This window comes from Mustela nigripes, chromosome 14 (assembly GCF_022355385.1).
Source record: "Mustela nigripes isolate SB6536 chromosome 14, MUSNIG.SB6536, whole genome shotgun sequence".
NCBI lineage: Eukaryota > Metazoa > Chordata > Mammalia > Carnivora > Mustelidae > Mustela > Mustela nigripes.
Window position 1 is genome coordinate 104,710,316 of NC_081570.1, and position 6,601 is coordinate 104,716,916.

The window sequence follows — 6,601 nt, forward strand, 5'->3', positions numbered from 1 at the left end:
ACAAGTAGGCAGAGAGGCAGCAGAGAGAGAGGAGGAAGCAGGCTCCCCAGCAAGCAGAGAGCCTGATGCCGGGCTCCATTCCAGGACCCTGGGATCATGATCTGAGCCGAAGGTAGAGGCTTTAACCCACTGAGCCACCCAGGCACCCCATGCTTTAAAATCTTTGTCAGAGAATTCTAGTATCTGTCATCTAGGTGTGGTCTGTTTTCATTCAGTTGAAGATCTTTCTCATTGGTATGATGAGTGCTATTTTTATTAAAACCTGGACATTTTGAACTCTGGATCCTATTTAAAACTTCTTAGTTGGCTTTCTCCACTACTACTGTGGCAGTGAAAGTAAATGGGAGTGTCTTATTACAGCCAAGTAGGTGTAGGCTTCCAGTTTCCCCACTCAGCTTCTACTGACACCTGAGGGGTGGGGCTTCTCATTACTGCTTAGGTGAGGGCAGGGGTTATTAGGCTTTCACTGATACCAACCTGCCTGGGAGAAGTAGGAAGGTCTTTTTACTCCTTCCCACATGGTCTCCACTAATAGTAGGGATAGGGGCGGGGTCACCTTGATATCACTGGGTGTTGGTGAAACTGCTCTTTACCACCTCTCCTCTAGAACTAATCCAGCAGAGAAGGGAAGGAACACCTCCTAAAAGGCCTGGTGAAGGTGGATGTCTAGGCATCCCATTCAACCATTACCAGTGTTTGTTGGAGTGAGCAAAACAGTTCTTTCTCTGGTGTTTGGCTGGAGCGGAGTGCTGATTATCTAGAAGTTTTCTATTTTCCTAGGCTGCCTCTTTCCTGGTCCTTTGGCTAGAAAGAACAGGCTTGCTTTTGTTTTGTTTTGTTTTTTCCTTTGGCTGTCCCCACTGGCATTTCCAGGTTGCTGGCTTCTTCAGCACCACATCTGGGATTTGTGAGACAAAAAAAAAAAAAAAAAAAAACCCAGGAAATCACCAATGTGTGGCTCCTTAGGTTCTTTAGGCCCCTAGCTGGTCTGCCTCCTTTTCTCCACCTTTTCAAGTCTCTTAAGTTTGTTTTATGTGCAGTGTCCAAGCTTTTTAGTTGTATTAGCAGGAGGAATAGGGAAAAGTACAAGTACTCAATCTTCCCTGATCCATATTCTTTTATTCACTTGTTTATTTGGTTTTCCATTTGATTGTGAGCTATTTTTTTTTAAAGTTTATTTAATTAATCTCCATACCCAATGTGGAGCTCAAACTCAACAACCCCAGGATCAAGAATTGTATGCTCTTCTGACTGAACTAGCCAAGTGCCCCCTGATTATGAGTTCATTAAGTATATTTTGTGACTTCAATGCCTAGTCTGGCATATGATCTACAAATGTATGGAAAAAGGAAAAAAGAAAACAGAAGATGGAGTGAAGTGAAGGAATTGTACTCCTTCCCCCATCTTCCCTCATCCTGAATGATGAGGCCTCTCCTGTTTTGTTAAGATTTTTTATTTATTAGACAGATAAAGATCACAAGTAGGCAGAGAGAAAGGAGGAAGCAGGTGCCCTGCTGAGCAAAGAGCCCGATGTGGGGCTCGATCCCAGGACCCTGGAACCATGACCTGAGCCAAAGGCACAGGCTTTAACCCAATGAGCCACCCAGGTGCCCCCTCTCCTGGTAGTTTGATGTTGAGAAGGGTGACTAGCTCCCAGAGCTTGTACTTTCTTTCCTAGGTTCTCATGTGTTGCCAAAAATTACCAGCAGGTGGCAGAAAAATAGATTACAATGGGCTGTTATTGACTGAAATAAAAGGTTGATTTCCTCTGATATAGAGGAATAAATTCTACTATCCTACCCACCCCAATTTGGAATTGGTATACAATTCCAAAATGCTGAAAGTTAGTTACTTTTTTTCCATCCTTGGGGTACAGATTGTGGTTCTGTGGAACAGAGCTGGAGTAAAAGGAAATGGCCTCTGTTAATCTCCATGGTGACATGTGACAATGGGATTACTGGTTTTTGTGAAAATAACCATCTGGCATTTAGTAACAAATTTCTGGCATTTAAACCCCCAGGAAGGTGGAGATTGGAAGTCAGGAGGATGTATACTTTTCTTAAACAATATTTTAACATTAATACTTTAAAAGCAAAGCAAAAGAACATAAAACCCCACAAATTCCCCATGTCCTACTATCCATTCTTCTGCTAAGCCCTGCTGATATGCACACATCATTAGTGATTCATATTTAAATTCACTTTTTCATTATCGAAAATATTTTTTTATGTTAATGTGGAGGGGGACTGCTTTTAAAAATTTCGGTTTGAACTCATCAAAGTTAGTAACATTGGGATCTTCTGATTAAAAAAAAAAAAAAAAGCCTGAGTGGAGGCTTTTGTTTCATTCTTGTTTTTCTCAATTTTTTATTTTAAAAATTTTTACAAAAAACTCGAAAGAATAAAATAATGAGCACTCAATTACCCCTCACGTAGATTCATTGTCAGTATTTTGTTACATTTGTTTTTTCTCATATAGTCAAAAAAAGTTAATTTGCATACACTGATGGGTATGGTTTTTAATGTTCCTTCAGTGGAAGCATGCACCCCATTTCTTTTTTCCTTCTTACTCCCACTCTCCTTTCTTCATATTAAAAAACTGAAAAGCTCCATACCTCTGCCTTTCTCTTAGTCTCCCACCAGAGTTAAGCTCAGGTTCTGCTGACCACCAAGGACCCGTAGGCCCAGTGACTTTCACGTGACTGCAGTATTTGTTTTGGCCAGCAGAATTTGGTCTAAGTTCATAGACGAAAAAAAGCTGCCATAGGATCAGGATCTCCAAGCGTTGGTCACACGACGACCTTTATATTTCTTAAGGAAAAGTTTCTGTTCACCTGGGCAAAGCTCCAGCTAAAGGTCGTTACTTTTCTCCTGATCACAGTTCAGGAAATCAGGGCAACTACGTGAAGCTGAGAGCTTCTTTTCTGTCTCCGTCTCCTCCTGTTACATATCTCTGGTCTTGGGGACTGTGATGGTGCGTTTCTGATCATCCCTCAGCTCTGGGAGCCAGGCTTCCGGGTTCTTCCGCGGGTTTACTAACTTCAAAAAAGAAACAAAGGAGTCAATTCCACCTGACAAAGGCGCAGTTTTCAGGAATCTCAAAACCCAAGGCAGTTGGAACGATATACAGAAATTTAGGTAGAAACATACACTTCGAATCATATAATTTCTATCAGAAAGCTTTTACTAGCCTCCCTGGTGGTCTAGTGGTTAGGATTCGGCGCTCTCACCGCCGCGGCCCGGGTTCGATTCCCGGTCAGGGAAGAGTCATTTTAAAGTTGTGTTTTTTTTTTTTTGTTTGTTTGTTTAAACTATTCCACAGAATCCTTTTAATGATTAACATTGTTTCTCCTAGTCAGTTACCTGACTCACCAAAGCTGAAATACAGGAAGTGCAGAAATATACAAAGTGAAAATTGTTCTCCGACCTATTAACTCCGATGTCCAGTTTAAAAAAAAAACAATTGGAATTATGCTATTCATACTATTTTATTTCCAGATATTTTTAAAGTTAATATATTTCCAACACTTGTCAATGGAAATAAACGCTCTTCACTAACATGATATTTTCTTTCAATTTAATTTAGTTCTTGAAAAGGGTAGTGTATTTATTTACATGGTTTAGGATTCAAATATGCAAAGGCTGTAACTGACAAACTTAATTTTTATCTCTGCCATCTATTTTCCCTCTAATAAGGCAACCAATGTTACATTTCATATCTTATGCAAACGCAAGTACATGCACACATACTTATATATTTAAATATACTCCTCCTTGCACAAATGATAGCAATCTATACACGTTTTTTGGTACACTTTGCCTTTTTTACTTAACAATGTATTTTAGAAATATATTAGATTATACATCAAGTTTAGACTTGAAGAGTTTCCTCATTCTTCCTTATGGCACATAGTATTCTACTGTATTGATATTCCATAATTAATTGAATCAACTTCTTTTCGATGGACAGTTAGGTTATTTCTAATCCTTTGCTACTACAAACAATGCCGCCATAAACAATCTACCTTACTGTATTTACCTTAATGCATCTGCCCTATGAAAGTACTCTGAAATGCCTAATGAGTCCATCAGGGGAGACTTAACTTCCTAACTGGATTTGAGACACCTCCTTCAAACCACAATTGAAAAAATTAGAACTGATTTTAAAAACCTGTGAATCAATAAGAAACTACCATAGAATCTTTAATATAACCATAGGAGAAATCATAGAGCGCTGTCTTGTTTGGCTGGGTGTTAAAAATCTCTCTTAATGTAAATGACAGATAAAGAATTGTGACCAGAACTAGGCAGTTACTCCTCATAGGGAAAACAATCAAAAGTGGGAAGGGCCTGCGTTGGTGGTATAGTGGTGAGCATAGCTGCCTTCCAAGCAGTTGACCCGGGTTCGATTCCCGGCCAACGCAATATGCGTTTAGATTTTCTCCCCCGAAACTTTTAAGTAGTTCAATTCAGTAAACCGCCAGGGAAGGAAAGGATTTTGAGACTCTCAGTTCCGTGGTGAATCTATCTTAAAAGAGACCCTCTGGGGTTTTCCTAGCTGCAACGCCGAGCCAAGCCCGTGTGCTGGGTTCGGGCGCTGGCCTCGCACCAGTATATAACTATCCTTTTGGGGTCTTTAGGGCATTTTTTGGGGGTGGGGGTCTGAAATAAAGGCTGCTCGGATTTGATTTTCTAAATCCTCGGATGCGGCTCTGGTTTACTGAGGAATCAGAGTAAGGACGTCAGTACAAATCCCGCAGTTCCCGGAGAGATCCCTGTCACTTGGAACGGTGTCTAGCAAGAAGAAACGTAAAAGAGGGCCTTCGACCAGCTCTGCTTCTATCCGGGCTCCACCGCTGCAGGGACAGAAACCTCAATTCCAGGGTACAAGCTGGAAATGGAAGGAAAAGCGGCATGAGGAGGGGCGATCCTCGATGGTCCCAGCCGCAGCCCGCTGCCCAGCCGAAGGGCGATGCTGGCGCCTGAAGGCGGGATTTAGCCCAAAACCGGATTCAGGGGTCAAGACTTCGAGGTTGTGGAGTGGAAAAGTTTGGTGCTTTGATTGCTGCAGATCATTTAAACGGGGCAAATAAAACGGCAGCATAGGGTACCTATTCCTATTCCAAAAGGCATAAAATAAAACCCCGTTGCGTCGCCTGGCAAGTGGCGCGCCGTGATCGTATAGTGGTTAGTACTCTGCGTTGTGGCCGCAGCAACCTCGGTTCGAATCCGAGTCACGGCATATGGTGTGTCTGGGGTGGCCAGTTTTTTTTTCTTTCTTTCTTTTTTTTTTTTAATTAATATACAAAATCTTTTAAAGGGCTTGAAAAAAGCTTAATTCTCTCTTCGTTCCAAGCTCCTCGCAGAAATGCTGTTCACAAACTGGGTGAATTGTTTCTGTTCAGCCCCTTCCCCCCCCCCCCCCCCCCCCCCCCCAAACAAACAACCTAAGCGGCTCTGGCACGCGCGCACTTCAGGGCGGTCTGGGGAGTATCGGAGCTGCCACCAAGGCTGCAAAGGTGAGAACCCTTTGCTTCTGACTCTGGAACTCACCGCTTGTACCGTACATTGGAGAAATGAAAGTTGGGAGAGTGGAATGAAATCCCCTGGGGCTCTGACTCTCATCTGACTTGAAATCTCGCTAGGACGCGTAACAAATAGGGTATTTTACTTAAGCCACACAAAATTTTAGTATTTAAAAACAAATTCGTGCTCCCAGTGACACGTCCCTCAGCCACGCTTCCTCCCACCACCGTGGTTGTCACGGTTTAGGAAAAGAACAACACATGGGGCGCCTGGGTGGCTGAGTGAATTAAGCCTCTCTGCCTTCAGGAAAAGAAGGAAGCAGGGGCTGGAGCACCAAGCCCCCAGGCCCCTACCTGCTCCCCCGGCTGTTTGTGACTCTCATCCGGGTTCCCTCGCGCTCTTTAGTCTCCTCCTCAGCAGTCGGCATGCCAGACACCGGGCTAACAAAATGATCCGATCCATGCGGACTTTGCGGAAACACGGAAGTTTTAGGACTCCACATTCTCCGTTCTCTGGAAGGCTGCCTGGCCCGACGCAGTCCCCGCCACTCTCTCGGAGCCAGTCTTAGTAGTAAAAAGCTACTATCATGTTCACAATCCCAAGATCTCTTTCATTGTCACTAGTGTGTATCTAGACTATATACTCTGTCTCTTGAAAGAAATGATACCTCTAAGAGAAAGCCCAGGCCCCGGGCGCCCGGCTAGCTCAGTCGGTAGAGCATGAGACTCTTAATCTCAGGGTCGTGGGTTCGAGCCCCACGTTGGGCGAGCAGATATTTTTCTCTTGAGTTTCTATGAAATCTTCTTTAGGCAACCAACAACTGTAAATTTGTAATTAGCCACTGCGGCCGCTTTGGTTTTTAAACTTCGGTAACAACTTCCAGAACATCTTCTATTCGCTTCAAATTGAACACAAGTTAATCCGAACCGGGGACCCTGGGTCCCTGACCTACCAATCGAGGGGCGGGAGGAGCTTCTCCCGGGGGGAAGGTGACAGCTCCGAGTCCTGATCCGTGGGGCCCCCCTCCGCCCTACCGAGAAGACGCCTTAGGACCAGAAGGGACCGGATGGAAACAC

At 43.6% G+C, this 6,601-nt stretch overlaps 4 non-coding genes across 4 annotated transcripts; all 4 read left to right on the plus strand.

The window, feature by feature from the left end:
• The first annotated feature begins 3,191 nt into the window (after window positions 1-3,191).
• TRNAE-CUC (transfer RNA glutamic acid (anticodon CUC)) lies at window positions 3,192-3,263 on the plus strand. The gene has a single exon. It is a non-coding gene; the product is annotated as a tRNA-Glu (tRNA).
• A 1,088-nt stretch (window positions 3,264-4,351) lies between these two features.
• TRNAG-UCC (transfer RNA glycine (anticodon UCC)) lies at window positions 4,352-4,423 on the plus strand. The gene has a single exon. It is a non-coding gene; the product is annotated as a tRNA-Gly (tRNA).
• Window positions 4,424-5,169: 746 nt separating this feature from the next.
• Window positions 5,170-5,241, plus strand: TRNAH-GUG (transfer RNA histidin (anticodon GUG)). Its single transcript has one exon. It is a non-coding gene; the product is annotated as a tRNA-His (tRNA).
• Window positions 5,242-6,219: 978 nt separating this feature from the next.
• TRNAK-CUU (transfer RNA lysine (anticodon CUU)) lies at window positions 6,220-6,292 on the plus strand. Its single transcript has one exon. It is a non-coding gene; the product is annotated as a tRNA-Lys (tRNA).
• The last annotated feature ends 309 nt before the right edge of the window (window positions 6,293-6,601 follow it).